The following is a 20,279-nucleotide window of genomic DNA, read 5'->3' on the forward strand; positions in this document are numbered from 1 at the left end:
TGAATATGGAGAGTACAATGTATACAGGAAGGATAGGAGGAGTAGGAGGTTATGCTCTTATTGAAGAAGCATATTAAATCTAAGGCAGTGCATTGAGTCAACATGGGGGCCAGTACAATTCTGAGTCAGTTTAGCATGACATAAGAACTTGGAAAACAAAAATGAGAGTAGGAGTGTGCTATAGGTAATGAGAGTAGGAGTGTGCACTAATGTGGAATTTAATAATGACATAACTACTGTCAAGGGTAAAGCTTTTGCTTTCATAAGGGTGCGTACAGTGTTCTTAAACAGTTTTTAAATTCTATGCAGTGGGACCAGCTTATGATGTTACCAACAGCAAATTCTAAACGGGAAGCATTCAGGGAAGTAATCATAGAAGTTACTAGGTTTTTCATATTAACTAAGAAATACTGTTCAAGGCTTAGACCCAATGCTGTAGTGGAGGGTATATGCAAGTACAGTAAAATCTCGTTAATACAAACTAAGTTTATACAAAGTACTCATTTATATGAAGCACATACCATTCCTCTGCAAAAAAAAAGATAGGCTTTTCTATGTAAATATATTTGTTTATTACAAAACTCGGTTAATATGTATTACAAAGTTCTTTTTCACCCCGTGAGAAATAAATATTGTCATTTTGTATGTTTAATACAAATCTTAGCAGAGCAATCCAATTATTTCCCCCAGCCACCTGGCTCCCTACTTCCCGAAGGATGGCACTGACTTGTTAGAAATTAGTTTTGTATAAACAAAAGCAGTTTGTGGTAGCTACAACATCAAGTGCACTCTAAAAAACATCTTTCTGAAGGAGGAGTTGTTAAATTAACAAAAGAATAAAAAGTTTATCTAAGTTGTTTACATGCACTCCCTCACTTTCCATGGGAATAAGGTCAGTTGCAATTGTTACCCCAGTTCAAAGTGCTATTGTATACAGCAATCTATTTTTTGTGCCATTTTATCTGAACTGGTGTCTTTTTCGGAACTTGTGTCTTTAAATTAATTTAAAATTTGTTTATATTAAATCTTATCTAGCAGTGTTATGGCGACAAAACATAGATGGACAGAATTAAGCCTGGAAATTAAACTAAAAATTATACAAGAGGCTGATAGGATGGAAAGAAGCAAAACAGACATTGCAAAGGAATACAACATCCCTTTACCTACTTTATACAATACTGAAAAACCGAAAAAGACTTGAAGAAGTGCATGACACTAGAGCAGCGATGAAAAACAGGAAACAAATTCATGGTACAAAACACAAGGAACTTCAAACAAAATTTTTCGAGTGGTACCAACAAATGGGTGCATCTAATTTGCCAATATTAGGTCAGATTTTGCAAGAAAAGGCAAATTATCTAGCTCAGCAAGGTAATTATTGCATTTGATAACATGGTATCAGCGATTTCAAATGCAGCAGTGGCTGGCTCCAAAGATTTAAAGACAGGAATAACTTGGTTTTGCGAAAAGTTTGCAGTGAGTCTGGATTAGTCAACAAAGAAAAGGCTATAGACTGGTTGTGTTCTGTATGGTCCATCCTTGAAAAATATGAGGCAAAGGATATTTTTAATCGACGAGACAGGTTTATTTTATAATTTGTTGCCAAACAAAACATTTGCTGTTCAAAGAGAGTCTTGTCATGGTGGAAAATTAAGTAAACAAAGACTCACTGTTCTGTTATGCTGTAATTCAGATGGCAGTACAAAACTACGCCCACTGGTGATTGGCAAGTTTTCCAAGCCAAGATGTTTTAAAAAAGTTAACCAACTTCCCTGTGATTATGAGGCCAACAGAAGCGCTTGGCTTACGGTCAAAATTTTTCAGTCTTGGTTATCAAAATTGAACAGAAGAATGGCTTCAGTAAAAAGGAACATTTTGATGATTCTAGACTGTTGTACAGCACATTCTGCCAAGATACTTAAGTTGACAAATATATGGCTGTTGTTTTTAACCCCCAATACCTCCAGTTTAATGCAACCACTGGATCAAGGCATATTTATAATCTCAAGAGAGCATATAGAGCCTGCCTGATAAGGTACTTGATCCACAACATAGAAGGAGGGAACAATTTGTAGCCAAATTGGAATGTCTTGGATGCTATCCGTAATCTTGTTATTGCTTGGGAAAGTATTACATCAAGTGTAATAATCAACTGCTTCAAAAAGAGTGGCTCTGGAGAGAACACCATCGAAAAACATGGTCCAGCAGACGAATGTGATAGCAACAGTGAGGAATGGAGGAATTTGAAGGAGCATACGGATTTTGTTGGCGAATTTGAAGAGCATATGGATTTTGGTAGCGATTTTGCTACCACAGCAACACCAGAAGAGCTGCTGGGTACCAAACAAAACGACTGATGTTTTTGTTATCAGCGACAGCAAAAGTGAAGAAGCGCACACACTGCCATCTAAAAAAGATGCCCAAAATGCATTGAACATAACAGAGAATGTGTTGGCTTGCAGTAACATTGATAAAGAAACAACTATTGCATTTGATAACGTCTGTGCTGTAGTTAAAAATGCATACAGAAAAGAACTGTGCAAACAACATTGAATTCTTTCTTTAAATTAGAGTAATTTATTAAAAAGTTAATGGTTTGTATGTCTCCTTTTATATTAAGATTGTAATTCTTTTTACTGTGATACTAAAATATTGTTTGTTGTTGTTTGGTTTTTAGGAGCATTAGCAACTAAGGCCATATTGCTCCGGGATATGCGGTGGTCATTCCCTGACCTTTCCGCATCCTCCATATTTGGTGGCGACGGGCTCGAACCCCGGTCTAATCAAGAAGCGTGTGTTATGCACTGCTGCTCCTTCCCACCTGGCTACGGAGGCGCCTCTAAAATATTGTATATATCAAAATACAGTATATACTGTACAATATTTTCATTTCCATTTATATTGCTTTTCTCTTAGTTTATCTTAAAAATAAAATAAAATCTTTAAAAAATATGTTATTCCTATTACTGTATTGTTAGACAAGGCATTTGTTTTTATTTTATTTTATTAATTAATTTTTGATATTATTATTATTCTTCTTAGATATACAATATGTACCAAAAAAAAAAAAAAAAAACGGTAAAATTTTGACACTTTTGGGGGACCTCATTACTACAAACCTCGTTATTACAAAACATGAAAATTTAGGTCCCTTGAACTTTGTATTAACGAGATTCCACTGTATACCCTCTGGATTTTTTAGGTGAATAGCATATACCGTCTGGTTTTTGAAAGACTTGAAAAAACAAATACAGGTAACCCTCGTATAACACGGTAGTTAGGTTCCTATAAAATCTCATGTAGTGTGAAACTCTATTATACAGAACTAGGAACCAGTACAAAAAAGTCACAAAGGAGGTTAGGCAAGCTAAGGCAGATTATGAGCAGTCTCTGGCAGAAAATACAAACAAAACAGCAAACATGCATCCAGTGAACTTTTTAAAAAAATATTGTATATGTTCAAACACTTTGCAGTAAAGTTACAAGTCGTTCATTATTGATCTTATGGAAATCAAAGGTTAGTATGTATTGCAGATTCACATTAAACTAAAAATATTGCCATGTGTCCACAAGCAATCCAAGATGTTGATCTTCAGGGACTAAAAACGGGAGCCATGCTTATTTTGCTTTATAAGCAGAATCACGTTTTAACAGGTTTCAGCTGTATAATAAACATGAAATAATAATATGAAATCATTCATATATTTTTTTTTTTCCAAGGTTAGCATTAGCATTAGCAAAGGCACATTAATGCAAGAAAGCAAGCTTATATAGCCTTGGCCAAAAAAAAAACCCTTATTTCACCCATCCACTCGCTCCAAATGATTGTCAAGTTCTGCCTTGAATCTATTTAAGTTTACTTCTACATCGACAGATGGAAGTTTGTTCCAACAATCAACCACCCGCTGGCTAAAGACAAACTTCCGCACATCTTTCCTACAACCATCTTTCCTCAATTTGAATTTATGCCCTCTCAGGCGATTATTTTGAGCAAGAGGAAGAATCCCATCCACACTGAGCATGCTCAAACCATTCAAAGCTTTATACACCTCAATCAGATCACCTCGCAGGTGCCTAGTCTCCAGACACTGTAATTTGTAAAACCTAAGCCTCTCTTTGTAAGAGCAACCGTTTGTTCCATTCACTAATCTTGTTGCCCTTCTCTGTACTCATTCCAACAGCTCTACATCCTTCTTAAAATGAGGTCTCCAGACCTGTATACAGTGTTTGCCTGACCATTGCCTTATACAAGGGATAACCACCTCCTTATCCCTCCTAGGAAAATTCCTGTATATCATTGACAAGACACCATGAGCTACTCTTGCAGACCGTATGCACTGCTCAGAAAACTTCATATCTGCCTGCGCAATTAACCCCAGGTCCTTTTCATTGTCTACCACTGTCAGTGTAGTACCACAAAGTTGATACGTCACTCTGGGGTTACTGCTTCCCATATGCAGTACTTTACATTTATCAACGTTAAACTTCATTTGCCACCTCTCAGCCCATCTGCTCAACTTTTCTAGATCCTGTTGTAGCAGTGTACTGTAATTAGTATCATTAACAACCCTCCAAACCTTCGTATCATCTGCAAACTTGGACATTAAGCCTGATATACCATCAACAATATCATTTATAAATACAGAAAACAACAATGGACCCAACAGTGAACCCTGAGGGACTCTACTAATAACATTAGTCCACGAAGAGAGGTGTCCATTGATTACCACTGTCTATTTTGTCCCACTCAACCATCCCTTAATCCATAGCAGCAATTTGCTTCCAATGCCACACTGCTCCAATTTGTGCAGCAGCCTTCCATGTGCAACAGTATCAAAGGCTTTTCTAAGATCCAAATATCTGATATCAAAGTTATTCTTTGCATCCAGTTCCTTTGTGACTACATCACAGTATCCAATCAAATTAGTCAGACAAGACTTCCCCTTAACAAACCCATTAGCATTAGCAGAGGCATTTGATGCAAGAAAGCAAGCTTATGCAGCATCAGCCAAAAAAAAAAAAAAAAAGTAAAATAAATAAATAAAAAATAACCACTTCCACTTCACCCCTCTGTTCATTCGAATTACCTGTCCAGCTGAGCCTCAAACTTATTTAAGCTATCAACTTCCACGACAAGGGATGGAAGTCTGTTCCACCTACCAACCACCTGCTGGCTAAAGGCAAATTTCCGCACATCTATCCTACATCTGTCTTTCCTCAATTTGAATTTATGCCCTCTCAGGTGATTATTCTGAGCAAGAGGAAGAATCCCATCAGCACTGAGCATGCTCAAACCATTCAAGGCTTTGTACACCTCTATCAGATCACATCGCTGGTGCCTAGTCTCCAGACACTGTAATTTGCAAAACTTAAGCATTTCTTCGTAAGAGCACCCCTTTCTTCCATTCACTAATCTTGTTGCCCTTCTCTGTACTCGTTCCAGCAGCTCTACATCCTTCTTGAAACGAGGCCTCCAGGCCTGTATACAGTACTCTAGGTGTGGCCTGACCATTGCCTTATACAAGGGAATAATCACCTCCTTATCCCTGCTAGAAAAATTCCTGTATATCATTGACAATACACCATGAGCTACTCTTGCAGCCCGTCTGCACTGCTCAGAGAACGTCATATCTGCCTGCACAACCACCCCCAGGTCCCTATCATTCTCTACCACTGTCAGTGTAGTACCACAGAGTTGATACGTTGCTCTGGGGTTGCTGTTTCCCATATGTAGTACTTTACATTTGTCAATGTTAAACTTCATTTGCCACCTCTCAGCCCATCTGCTCAACCTTTCCAGATCCTGTTGCAGCAGCAGTAGTGTCCTTGACAACCCTGCCAACCTTCGTATCATCTGCAAACTTGGACATTAAGCTTGATATACCATCATCAATATCATTTATAAATACAGAAAACAATAAAGGACCCAATACTGAACCCTGAGGGACTCCACTAATAACATTAGTCCACGATGAGCAGTGTCCATTGATTACCACTCTCTGTCTTCTCCCCCTCAACCACCCCTTTATCCATAGCAGCAATTTGCCTCCAATGCCACACTGCTCCAATTTGTGCAGCAGTCTTCCATGTGCAACAGTGTCAAAAGCCTTTCTAAGATCCAAGTATATAATATCAAAGTTATTCCCTGCATCCAGTTCTTTTGTGACTGCATCATAGTATCCAATCAAATTGGTTAGGCAAGACTTCCCCTTAACAAAACCATGCTGTGTCCGAGCTATAACTGAAGCCTTGTCTAGATGATCCTGCAGTGCTTCTTTAACCAGTGCCTCCATTAATTTTCCGGGAACAGAAGTTAAACTCACAAGTCTATAATTACTTGTGTCAGCCTTTGATCCTCCCTTGTGAATTGGGGTCACATTTGCACATCTCCAGTCCATGGGTACCTCCCCTGAGTCCAAGGAAGCTCTCATAATTATGGCTAAGGGTTTGCTTACTTCCTTTGCTGCCTCCTTTAATATAACTGGATAGATCCTATCCACCCCAGGTGCCTTTGTTGTGTTTATCTTCAACAATTTCTCGTCCACTTTACTCTCAGTTATTACAAGATTATCTAGCTTACTGCCAGAGTTGAATACACCTCTGACATTCCCCTACCTGAATAACTCCTCATGTGTGAATGTAGATGCAAAATATTCATTTAGTTTGTTAGCTACCTGAGCAGGATCATCAATGGTTGAACCATCGATATCAAGTGGACCAATCTAATTCATCCCCTTCCTTCTAGAGTTTACATAAGTAAAGAACTCTTTGCTGTTTTTCTTTGCATCCTTTGCCAAAGATTTCTCGTAATCTGCCTTCGCCTGTCTAACCTCCTTTGCAACTTGGTTATAGACCAGCTTATATCTATCATAGGCTTCTGTGTCACAAGTTAATTTACATGTATCCCATGCATTTTTCTTCTCTGTCACATGTCTAATTAGTTTATCTCACATCCATTTAGGCCAAAATCTTGAACAACATTTCTTTGTTGGTATGAAAAGTCCATTAGCTTCCAAGATTAATTCTTTGAATACTTCCCATTTTGAATTTGCTGTTGGTAACATCATCAGTTGGTTCCACTGTATAGAATTTAAATACTGTCTCAGACCACCGTAGTCACCTTTAAGAAAGCAAACACCCTTTCCTTTACCCTCTTTGAGTAAATCCCACTTCAGCACACTGTGATCACTGATACCTAGTGGTTCCTTTATCTGCAGATTCGTGATGCATGAAGAATCACTACTGATAATCAGATCAAGAGTATTACTCCCTCTATTTGCCTCCCGAACATGCTGATGTAGAAAACAATTATCCAATAAATTCACAAAAGCCTTGCTAGTGTGTGAGTGACCAACCCACAAATTCCAGTCAATATCTGGGAAATTAAAATCCCGCATTATAAGACACTCTAATTTACTGGCCCACTCTATTTCTCTGCACAGTTGCTCATTATACTCATCATATTCATTAGGCCTATAACACACACCTACTCTCATTTTTCCTTTCCCAGTGCTTATGTCACACCAAACAGACTCAACATTGCAATGTCCACCCAAATCAATTGGATGCACTTCCTTAGATTTTATGTGTTTCTTAACTAACTCCTCCTCCATAACCCCTCCTCCCTTCCTGTCCTGTCTATCATTTCTATACACATTGTACTCCCCAAATTCCAGTTCTGCACTGCTTATGTCTGTGTGACACCATGTCTCTGATATCCCAACAATATCTGCCTTTGATGTCTTGACTAGCACTTCAAGCTCATCGAATTAATTAACTATACTCCTAGCACTGGTGTACATGCAAATATACATGCACCTGTTTCTACTCTTAGTTACCCTAACACAGCCCATGTATTTACTTGTTCCACTATGACTCCCAGCAGTCCTGGAAATTCTCATTGCCTTGCTTTCCAGGCTGCTGCTCAATTGCATTTCAATAGAAGTAGTGCAGAATCACTTTTACCTCTGCCAGTGGCTACTGTTAATCTGTTAGTCCGTGTATTCCCCCCAATCTAGCAGTTTGGGGGGGATACACGGGGAACCACCTAACTCTGCCTCGATAGCATCAGCAAATATTCTTGCACCCTTTCTATTTAAGTGTTGCCCTTAAAGAATGATATCTGATATCTTTGTGCCCTTAAAGAATGATATCTGCCCTACAACAACAACATCATCACCCTTTGCCCCTGGCAGACATACCCTGGTCCTGTTCCATCTATCCTTTTTGCACAATATGTTCCCCGTTTTCCTGACAATAGAGTCACCTGCAACAACTAGTTCCTTTCAGCCCAGCACATTCTGCCTTGGGGGTTGCCGCTGTGTTGCGTGATGTTCAAGTGCAAGCTCTGGCATTGATGTGGGCAGCTGAGAGCTTGATGGGCCCTCAATTTAAATCCTTCAATGGCATCCACCCTGTCCTTCAAGCTCTCATATAAACCCATAACAATGCCGAGTTGGCACCTGATTTCCTTGCACTCCTTACATCATGAACACAGAAAGACATTCCCCTTGGCAATATCATGTCCCGTTCCTGATTGCTCCACAAACATCAAACAAGCAGTGCATTTCAATAGACTGATTCAGAGGACAACCGCCCTCCCTTAGTTCTCCCCCTGAGCCACAGCACTTCCACTAGTTTGTGCCTTTTGCTTTACTGCTCTGGTCTGAGTCATGATTTCTATTCAAATTCAATAAAATTCCAATACAAAATATAATCCTAAACCTATATCCCAATGCAGTTATAACACTATATATATATATATTTCGGTATCAAATATTATCTCCGAGTTACGTTATATGACTTTCTTATCCCCTGTCAACTTATATGTATTCATTTATAATGTTACATTTTTAATAACTAGGTCGCTATATTTATTTAGTTAAAAAAAGTACAATGCATTTGACAATGAAATTTAATAAGATTAATAAATTTTACCGATTAACTGATACTACTATGCTCGCTATCTAGTTTTCCGTTAAACCTTACGCTAGCACACGTATCATATAACAATGGCGGCAAGTTACAAACAGTTAATCCTTTGGACACTAGGTATTATTTACTTTCCAAATCGCGCTATCTAAATTCAAAATAAACCACAGAGCTTGACTAGGTCTATAAGCTACTTATAGAAAATAATTTAATCTAACAATTAAGTCAATAAAGCAACTAAGTATAATTAAAAACTTTTCGTTCGCGGGAGCAGCAAAACCTGTCCACATGTGGATTTGATACCCTTATCGATACTAAGTAATAATCTACAAAATCTCTATTTAAATTCAATTTAAACTAAAGTATCGTTACTAGGAATATAAAGCAACTATAAAAAATAAATTAATATGCCAATTTAAGTCGATAAAAAAGCAAAAACTTCACCTGTTCACATATACTCTCGCACCAATGGAGTCAATATATTCTTTTCAATACATGAAAATTCCCTGAAGTTAGCTGATTTACTGTTTGTGTCCACATATACTGGAACTGAGCATTAGCATTAGTAGGGCATATGATGCAAGAAAGCAAGCTTATATACCATCAGCAAAAAAAACAAAAAAAAAACACCCATTTCATTTTCACTCCAAATGTTTGTCTAGTTCTGCCTTTAACTTATTTAAGTTGCTGACCTCCACTACAACAGATGAAAATTTGTTCCAACTATCAACCACTCGCTGGCTAAAGGCGAATTTCTGCACATCTATACTACAATTTTCTTTCCTCAATTTGAATTTATGTCCCCTCAGGTAGAGTAATCTGAACAAGAGGAAGAATCCAATTAGCATTCAGCTTACTCAATCCATTCAAGGCCTTATACACCTCACAATTAGATCACCTCGTAGGTGCCTAGTCTCCAGAAGCTGCAATTTGCAGAACTTAAACCTTCTTGGTAATACAAACTTTTTCTTCTACTCAACAATCTCGTTGCCCTTCTCTGTACTCGTTCCAGCAGTTCCACATGCTTCCTAAGACGAGGCCTCCAGATCTGTATACAGTACTCAGGGTGTGGCCTGACCACTGCCTTATACTAGGGTACAATCACCCACTTATCCCTGCTAACAAAATTTCTGTATATCATTGAGAAGACACCATGAGCTACTCTTGCAGCCTTTTTACACTGCTCAGAAAAATTCATATCTGACTGCACAATTACCAAGAGGTGCTTTTCATTCTCCACTAACCTGAGTGTACTACCACCAAGCTGATATGTTACTCTGGGGTTACTGTTACCCATATGCAGTACTTTGCATTTCTCAATGTTAAACTTCAGGTGCCACTCCTCAACCCATCTGCTCGACTTTTCCAGATCCTGTTGCAGTAGAATACTATCTGTACTGTCATTAACAACACTGCCAACCTTTGTATCGTCTGAAAAAATTAGACCTTAACCCTGATATACCTTCATCAATATCATTGATAAATACCAAAAACAACAATGGGCCCAACACCAAACCCTGGGGGACTCCACTAATAACATTATTCCACGAAGAGCAGTGCCCATTGATAACCACTCTGTCTTCCTCCGCTCAACCATTCTTTTATCCATTGTAGCATCTTGCCCTTAATGCCATACTGTTCCATTTTGTACAGTAGTCTTCCACGTGGCACAGTATCAAAAGCTTTCCTAAAATCCAAGTATATGATATCAAAATTATTCTTTGCATCCAATTCCTTTGTGACCACATCATAGTATCCAATCAAATTTGTCAGACAAGACTTCCCCATGCTGAGTCTGAACTATAACTGCATCTTGTTTAGATGATCCTGCTTCGCTTCCTTAACCAGTGACTCCATTATTTTCCCTGGAACAGAAATCAAACTAACAAGTCTATATTTACTTGTGTTACCTTTTGAACCCCCTTTATGAATAGGGGATACATGTACACATCTCCAGTCCATGGGGACCTCCCCAGAGTCCAAGGAAGCTTTCATAATTATGGCTAAGGCTTTGCTTACCTCCTTTACTGCCTCCTTTGATGTAACTGGATAGATCCCATCCATCCCAGGTGCCTTCCTTATGTTTAACTTCAACAATTTCTCCTTCACTTTTCTCTCGATTATTACAAAATCATGTAGCTCTTTGTTAAATTTGATAAACTTCTGGCATTCCCCTCCTTGAATAACTCCTCATGTGTGAATGTAGATGCAAAATACTTATTTGGTTTATCAGCTACCTGAGCATGATCATCAATAGTCAAACCATCTATGTTAAGTGGAACAATCTGATTCATCCCTTTCCTTCTAAAGTTTACATAAGTAAAGAACTCTTTGCATCCTTTGCCAATCTTATAGACTAGACTTGATTACAGACTAGATTATATCTGCAAGGCTTCTGTGTCGCCTGATAATTTACATACATCCCATGCATTTTCATTCTCTGCCACGAGCCGCATTAATTCATCTGATATCCATTTAGGCCTAAACCTTGAACAGTATTTCTTAGTTGGTATGAATAGACTAGTACCCTCCAACATTAATTCACTGAAGGCCTCCAATTCAGAATTAACTATTGGTAACATCATCAGTTGATCGCATTGTATAGAATTTAAAAATTCTCTGAGACCACTGTAGTCACCTTTACGAAAGCAAAAACTAGTAAATTAGTTACACCTTTAAGTAAATCCCACACACTGTGGCCACTGAAACCTAGTGGTTTCTTTATCTGCAGATTCTTAACGCATGAAGAATCACTGTTGATAATTGGATCAAGAGTATTACTCCCTCTGGTTGCCTCTTGAACATGTTACTGTAGAAAACATGTCATCCAATAAATCCACAAAAGTCTTGCTAGTGTCTGAGTGACCAATCCACAAGTTCCAGTCAATATCTGGAAAGTTAAAATCCCCCATTATAAGACATTCTGATTTACTTATCCACTCTATTTCTCTGCACAACTGCTCATAATACTCATCAGATTCATTAGGCCTATAACACACACCTATTCTCATTTTCTCTTTCCCAGTGCTTATGTCACACCACACTGACTCAACACTGCATTGTTCACCAATGTCAATTGGATGCACTTCCTTAGATTTTATGTGTTTCTTAACTAACAGCATAACCCCTCCTCCCTTCCTGTCCTGTCCTGTCTATCCTTTCTGTACACATTGTACTCCCCTAATTTCAATTCTGCACTGCTTATATCCGTGTGGCACCACGTCTCGGATATTGCAACAATATCTGCTCTTGATGTCTTGACTAGCAGTTCAAATTTATCAAATTTATTTACTATACTCCTAGCATTGGTGTACATGCAAGTATACATACACCTATTCTTACTCTTAGTTACCCTAACACAACCCATGTATATACTTGTTACATGATGACTCCCAGCAGCACTTGAAATCCCCAGTACAGTCAGTTCTCATATAGCACGATCCTTGAAACCCTCATGTAATGCAAAATCGTGCAATATAAACAATAAGCCCTATGGGAAAATAGGGTTAGGTGCCGACTACCCAAGATTGAACCCACACATTTGTAACCAAAACATTACTAAACACAATAAATAATCATAATAAAATACGTAAGTATTTTATTACAACTATTACATAATAAAATATTGCTAATGCTTTTGCTTCTATCATAAGCAAACATTTTTTGTTTGATTTTCTATCGAAACAGATGACAGCTGTTCCATCTCTTCCAATTCTTTGTGTCTTAATCTAATGGATTTTAATTACACTTTGAGTTGTTCCTGCTATGAAAGTTGTTTTTATTTTCTCTGCATTCTTTGTAATTCTCGGCATTGCCTCATTTAGTGCAGTAGCACTTGCAATATCACATGGTCTTTCATTTCGCTCAAAGCGTTTCACAATTTCATATTTTTTCTCTATCGACAGAGATGGACTGCCCATAAGCCCTACTTGGAAAACCCCGGTGGGCCGGAGGCCGATGTGATTTTGGCCATAAATGCTAGTATTAGGCCACTACAAATTTTCCCGGGGAAGAATTTTTGACCCACTCCGCCTCTGTTTATCAATATTGCTTTTCTATTTCTCTCTGAAACTGTAGTGTCTTCACCAGGATGCTTCCTTTTCACACCTTTTAAGTATTTTTCTCATTTTTAGGGAATAAAGCACAATTACAAAATGAGGAGGCATGCTTGATACACATAAACAAAGCTGTGCACGTGTAGCAACTGAATAAACAACACCATAAAGGCAGAGACACACCATTAACACCTCACTAGCTCATATTTTACTAAAGCACATTTCTAGGCATTACTACCATAAAACATTAAAAACAGTTTCCAGTTTATAACAGATTCCACTGCTTGTGGAATCTGTTATAAACTGGTAGTAAACTCGATCTAATTGCATTTGCGATAATACCGATAGCTGGAATTGTGTGGATTTTTACGTTATTATGGTGAAATGTGTTTCCCCTTCACTGAAATAAAAAAACATAAATACATTTTGAGAAACTTCTCTTCATACCTATCGTGTTGCGTTCAGTTGGGGTGATTCCGCATTTGACTGCCATTTCTTGTAAACACAAAGGCGAATCGTGGATAAGCGAATTCGGTTCATGTTATATACGATATCGTTCCCCTATTTATAAATCGTTTATGATTGAATTCGTGTAGTGTAAACACATGTTATACGAGGACTGACTGAACATTGCTTTGCAAGCTGTTGCTCATTCCAATAGAAGCAGTGCAAGAATCACTTTCACCTCTGCCTGTGGCTACTGTTAATCTATTAGACTGTGAATCCACCCCCCAGCTAGAAATTTTTCAACCCACCTAACAGTCTCGATAGCATCAGCGAATATTCTTGCACCCTTTTTATTTAAGTGTATCCCATCCCTGTAGAAACAATCTCTCCTGTTAACAAGCACAGACCATGCTGAGAAAAATTCTACCCCATGAGCCTTGCACAATCTCTCCAGGGCCGAACTGATTTACAAGATTCTCATCATATACTCGCTCCTATCATGTACAAGCAATCCAAACACTTCCTAATTCATTTCACAAATATATACGTGGTCTCAATTCTAATCTCAACGATGTCCATTTCCACTTGGATATCATTGAGTCTGCCGAATCCCATGTACTTATTCTGACAGAATCTCAGTTATCAGTTGATTCAACTACTGCTCATCTCAGATGTCCAAATTATTCGCTGTATGATTCCTTTCGCCTCAAAGATGGTACTTGTGCATATGTCCATTCTGATATTCCCTGTCAGAGATTTGGTAATTTGGAATGTCCTCTCTTCAATCCTCTCTGGCTTAAAATCTCTCTACCTCGTTGTGTCAAATTCATCTGTTGTCTCTACCGTTCTCCCAACTCCACTAATCACTTGGAGCTCTTTGACTTCCTCTCTTTGCAACTTGACTTTCTCCAGTCCAACTTTGCTAGGTGCCTCCGTAGCCAGGTGGGAAGGAGCAGCAGTGCGTAGCCCACGCTTCTTGATTAGACCGGGGTTTGAGCCCGTCACCACCAAATACGGAGGATACGGAAAGGTCAGGAAATGACCACCGCATATTCCCGGAGCAATATGGCCTTAGTTGCTAATGCTCCTAAAAACCAAATAACAACAACAACAACCAACTTTGCTAACAGTGAGGTAATTTTTCTTGGTGATTTTAATGTTCACAACTCCAGCTGGCTTCCGTTTTCTGGTCACACCGACCCAGCTGGTCGAGATGCTGAGGCTTTTGCAATTACCAATGACCTTGCACAGATTGTTCATTTACCTACAAGAATCCCGGACAATCCTAATCATACAGCCAACATGCTTGATCTTTTTCTCACAAACAACCCTACTAAGTACACGGTCGAATTGAGAGGTCTTTTGGCACTTCAGATCATAACTTGGTGATTATCTCTTGTCCAATGGAGCCTTTATCTCATGGCTATTCCCAACCACGTGTTGTTTGGCATTACAAGAATGCAAAATGGGATGACCTGCGAGATTTCTTTTCTTCTTTTCCTTGGTCGGATTACTGTTTCAAAACTTCTGATGTCAGCGTTTGCTCAGATCGTGTCAGTGAAATTATTTTTGTAGGAACAGAATTCTTTATTCCACACTCCATTTTAAAATCTCATCCTTTATCTAAAAGTCTTGGTTTTCCAATAAATGTGCTAAGGCTGATCCAGAGAAGAAAGTTGTATATAGTAATTGGCTTGTTTCCAAATCTTCAGTTTCATTTTCTGCCTACATCAAAGCTCGCAACAATTGTAAAGCAGTTATTAATCAGTCCAAACTAGATTTTGAACAGGCTAAGAGTAGAAAACTTGTTTCTTGCCCTAATGGTAGCCGAGCATTCTGGTCTCTTGCAAAAGCTACTGGCCACAACTTTTGCCCATCTCTGCTCCCACCTCTGTCAAAACCAGTTGGTTCTGTTGTCACTTCAGCCAAGGATAAAGCTAACCTGCTAGCATCCCATTTTTCTTCCAACTCCTGTATTAATGATCTTGGTAAAACACCTCCCACCATTCCCAACACGCTCCATTCAATGCCACCTGTGGTCTTCCGTCAAAAGGATAGGATTTTGACGAATCTTGATGCTAAGAAAGCTCCAGCTCCCGATGGTATTTCTCCACTTGTTCTCAAAATCTGTGCTCCTGAACTTACTCCTATTCTTTGCCATCTTTTTTCACTTTCTTATTCCAAAAGTGGTTTTCCTTCTGCTTGGAAATTTGCTCATATCCAGCCAGTTCCTAAAAAGGATGACAAATCCCTCCCATCCAATTATCATCCCATTGCAATTACCTCTACTCTTTCTAAAGTAATCAAGAAATCAATTAACCACCAACTCTTAAACTACCTAGAAACCTTCCGTCTGATCAACTATCGCCAGTATGGATTCCGTCAGTGTCGATCCACTGGCGATATTCTGGCTTATGCTACCCATTTATGGACTAACTTAATGGAAAGGTTCAGTGGAGTTCAGATGATAGCACATTGCATTCCATTTTGAGAAACCTTGCCCTGCTCAATCAACTTCAACTTCTCAAAAATCTGCTACCAATTCCTTATTTGCGGATCTTCTGGTAATTCTCCAGTGGGGTAAAGACAACTTCATTCCTTCTAAAACTCGGTTTTGTCTTATATCTTGCAAAAAGGATTCTTCTGCTCCTATGCTTATCTTTGGTGACACTCCGATTTCTAGGCAAAATGATATATCTCTTTTGGGGCTTACCCTGACTTCTAATCTCTCTTGGCACAAGCACATTACAAATATTGCTTCCTCTGCATCTAAAAAACTTGGTTTTCTCTTTCACTCTCTGTGTTACTTTTCTTCCAAACAGCTGCTCACTCTGTATAAATCGCAAATCCCTACTATGGAATATTGTTCCCACACCTGGGGTGGTGCCCCCAAAACCTCTCTCAGGCTTCTTGATTCCATTCAGAAGGGGAGCAGTTAGGTTAATTAATCATTCATCTCTAACAGTCTCTCCACTCGCTGTCTTATAGATGTACTGTTTCTGCTGAATGCCTCTTCTACAGATATTTCCATGGAATTATAGAATCCAATTCTTCTGAATTGGATTCTATAATTCCCACTCTCTCTTTCAAAACAGTCCGAACACGTGCAGCCAACATCCATTTACTGTCCAACTTCAAACTCACAGAACCAACTTTTCATCTTCCTCATTTATTCATTCAACTGCCGTTTTCTGGAACAACCTTCCTTCATACGTATTTCCTGAAAATTACAGTCTACAAAAGTTCAAGTCTAATATCAACAAATATCTTCTTTTGTCTTCTCAATCTCCAACCCAAGCACGGTACTAAATACTATAGGTTCTAATACCTCTCGTGTTTGCGGTTTACATAAAAAAAAAAAAAAAAAAATCATGTTTGGGCAGAATTGCAGACACTTTCCAATTTAAGCCTAACTTGTGACTTTTTTTCAACATTGACCTTTATATTTTAAGTAAGTCTGCACATCTCCTACTCTTAATGTCATTAGTTCCAACATGTACAACAATATCACCCTTTGTGCCCTTAAAAGATGATATCTGCTCTACAACATCATCAACTTTTGCCCCTGGCAAACCTATCCTGGTCCTATTTCACCTATACTTTTTGCACAGTATATTTCCTATCTTCCTGACAATAGAGTCACTAACAATAACTAGATCCTCTGGGACCAGTGCATTCCGCCCTGAAGGTTGCTACTGTGTTGCCTGATGATCAAGAGCAAGCTCTGGCATTGGATGTGGGCAGCTGAGAACTTGATGGGTCCCCCAATTTAATTCCTTCGAGGGCATCTACCCTGTCCTTCAAGCTCTCATAAAGGCTCATAACAATGCTGAGTTGGCACCTAACTTCTTCACACTGCTGACATAGAGCTCACACAAAGATATCCCCCCCTTGGCAACATCATGTCCCATCTCAGAAAGGTCTGCAAACATCTCGCAAGTTGCACATTCTTTAGGCTGTGTGTTGGAGAATCGCCCCCTTCGGTTCTTCCATTAGACACAGCACTCCCGCTACTTTGTGCCCATTGCTTTGCTGCTCTAGTCTGGGGAATCATTTCTGTTTAAATACAATTTAATTAATTAATAAGGTTAACAAATTTAATTAATTTATTTACTATACTATACTTGACTTTAAAATGCTATACTAAGCTAATGCAGTAATACATATTCCGCTATATAGTTTTACATTATACCTTAGCTATCGAATTCGAGATATACGTTATCAAGTTACGCTATACTGTAACAACCACAATACTAAATTAGTTATATCCTTAGCTAAACACAAGATATATGCCCAAAAAGCGATTAAAACCTTCAAAATACTTATTTATTACAATTAAAACTCTACTATTCTTCTACGCTACTGATTATGCTACAATATTCCAGCCAAAACACTACTACGATACAGTAAGAGTAGCAAGTTGTAACTTACAAAGTCACTAGCTAAATTTAAAAAAAAGTATGCTAACGAACACTACTAAGTCTATTTAATCTATTTGTAAAACGCAAATTAATACACTAAATAATCAAAAAATACGACAGATATATGCCCAAAAGGTGATTAAACCCTTCAAAATACTTATTTATTAAACATTACTATTCTTCTGAGCTACTGGTTACACTACAATATTCCCACTAAAAACACGCTATATAGTGGTGTTTTTGGTGGGAATATTGTAGTGTAACCAGTATTATTATTCCTGCCAAAAACCACTAAATAGCATGTTTTTGGCAGGAATAAACAGCGAGTTGTAACTTACAAAACATTAGCTAAATTTAAAAAATAAGCTAACGAATGCCACTAAGCCTATTTAATCTTTTTGTAAAACACAAATTAATATGCTAACTAATCTAAAATACGATAAAATTTCAATGAAACCTTATTGGCTTGCAGCAGTTGCAGAAGTCTACGTCTTCACCTGTGGCAGCAATTTCTCTTATTTCCCTGCTTACATAGAGCACCCACATATGTGGGTACTCTATGTAAGCAGGGAAATGTGGGTATTCACCCAGTGAGAATACCCACATAGGTGAGTGGTGAACTTTGAAAAGCTCTTAGATAGTGGATTACATGCCATTGTGATGAAAAACAGTTTTACTACACAACAAAATGCACTTTGCCGGACACAATGGAGTAATGTAAATGACACTGCACTGCCTCATAGGCCAAGCCCACTTGCACAAAGTGAACAACAATATAAATGGCCAAAAATAGCAGCATATGCAAGACTAAAGACACTATTAAGAAGGTACAAAAAGTAACAACTGCTAATCTCCAACCAGTGAGTCACCACAATTAAATATTTTCCTGCTGTCCCTGTGAGGTGATACAATACCACTGCCAGATTAATGTGGTTCAGGTGAGAGGAAGTGGGTTACGGTTCAGTGAGACACTGTCGCCAGTACACCTATCTCACAGTATAAGGAACATCCATGTAGTAAAAATTTTTAAAAAGTTGTGTGGTGGGTTGCAGGTGTGGAATGTGCTAAGTAGTTACTAGTAACTCTACTCCTAGGATATTGTTAATATGCCTATATATTCTGTGGCATCTTTGATTGATGCTGTGACTTTTCTGTCTTACAGTTTGAAGCTGTTACTTCATATTTGATGAACTGATGGGGTCTTGGTGGAGCTATTACTTTTGCCTTAGTGAACTACTACCAACTTCTGTGGTTATAGCTTCTGTAAGTAATATGTGATTTGTGTGGACTTTGGAATTTGTGACTTTGTCTCATTTTGTCACTTTGGTGACTCATTTGGCAATTTTGGACACTATTCAATCTCCACTGTACATCTATTTTGACATGATCAAAAGAACTTTGTGCCCTTCATGGCTAAGGGCATTCAAATAGATTCTGTTCTCCTCATGTGTATGTAAGACAGTATTCCTTTACCCAGCTCCATGTTCCAAAGATGGTAACTAGCTAGTGGCATCCACTTAGCCTAGCTGTCTGTCAGCTAGGCTAATCACACAACATAAGTCTTTCCAGCTAGAATCACACAACCTAAGTCTTTCCAATGTTTTTCCCTGAAGTATACCATGTGACCTGACAGGGGCTGATGCTACAGAGTTTTCAGTTATGTTTTCAGCAAAGTTTGTTTCTAGTTCAGGGCTACCTGCCTTTACTTTCCCATTAGTTCTATAAATAGCTAACTTTTACCCATCCTCATACAGTTTGGTTTCGAAAATTTTTTTATTGTTTTCGTATAATAAGAATGGAAACACAAAGTGCAATATTCTCTGGACAGGTAGAAAATATATAATATTCAAATTTCACATGCTTTGCAGTGCAAAAATTTGAAATAATTTTGAAAATGGCAGTGACTAATACCGTTGAATACATTTTCTCATTTTTTTTAAAGATACAGTGGATTCCGGTTATTTGGGCCACCGGTTAATCGGGGCAGCCGTTTATTTGGAGCAAATCTTAAAAAACAGAAACCAATCGAGAAAATAGCCAGGGTTTACTTCGCTTAATTGGGACAGCATGCCGTTTAATTTTGGCAGGAGACCGCAGCACTGGAGATTACTCTACGATTGTCTCCGACGGTACCACGTGGTTTGGTCAAAATTCTGGAGGTCACAACCATAAAACAATAAAAACAATTAGCAGCCACCTGTTTATTGGGCTTTTCTGTTAGTGAAAGTTATCATAAATGGGCAGTAAATTCGATCTTACTGAATTTTTGATAATACCAACAGCTGGAATTCTGTGTGTTATTATGGTGAAATGTGTTTACACTTCCATGAAATCTTCAATCATATAAATAAAATTAATTTTCTTCTCTTCATTCCTATTTTTAAAGCTTTGTAACTTGTTACTCCGTTCTCACTTGCGCATATTA

The 20,279-nt window shown here is 38.3% G+C and overlaps 1 protein-coding gene across 1 annotated transcript in view; it reads right to left on the minus strand.

Moving 5' to 3' along the window:
* LOC150085497 (uncharacterized) overlaps positions 1-20,279 on the minus strand; it is a 333,972-nt gene that overhangs the window by 101,173 nt on the left and 212,520 nt on the right. The gene's annotated exons all lie outside the window — the stretch shown is intronic.

This window comes from Mastigoproctus giganteus, chromosome 5, assembly GCF_048544385.1.
Source record: "Mastigoproctus giganteus isolate SK-2022 chromosome 5, ASM4854438v1, whole genome shotgun sequence".
Lineage (NCBI taxonomy): Eukaryota > Metazoa > Arthropoda > Arachnida > Uropygi > Thelyphonidae > Mastigoproctus > Mastigoproctus giganteus.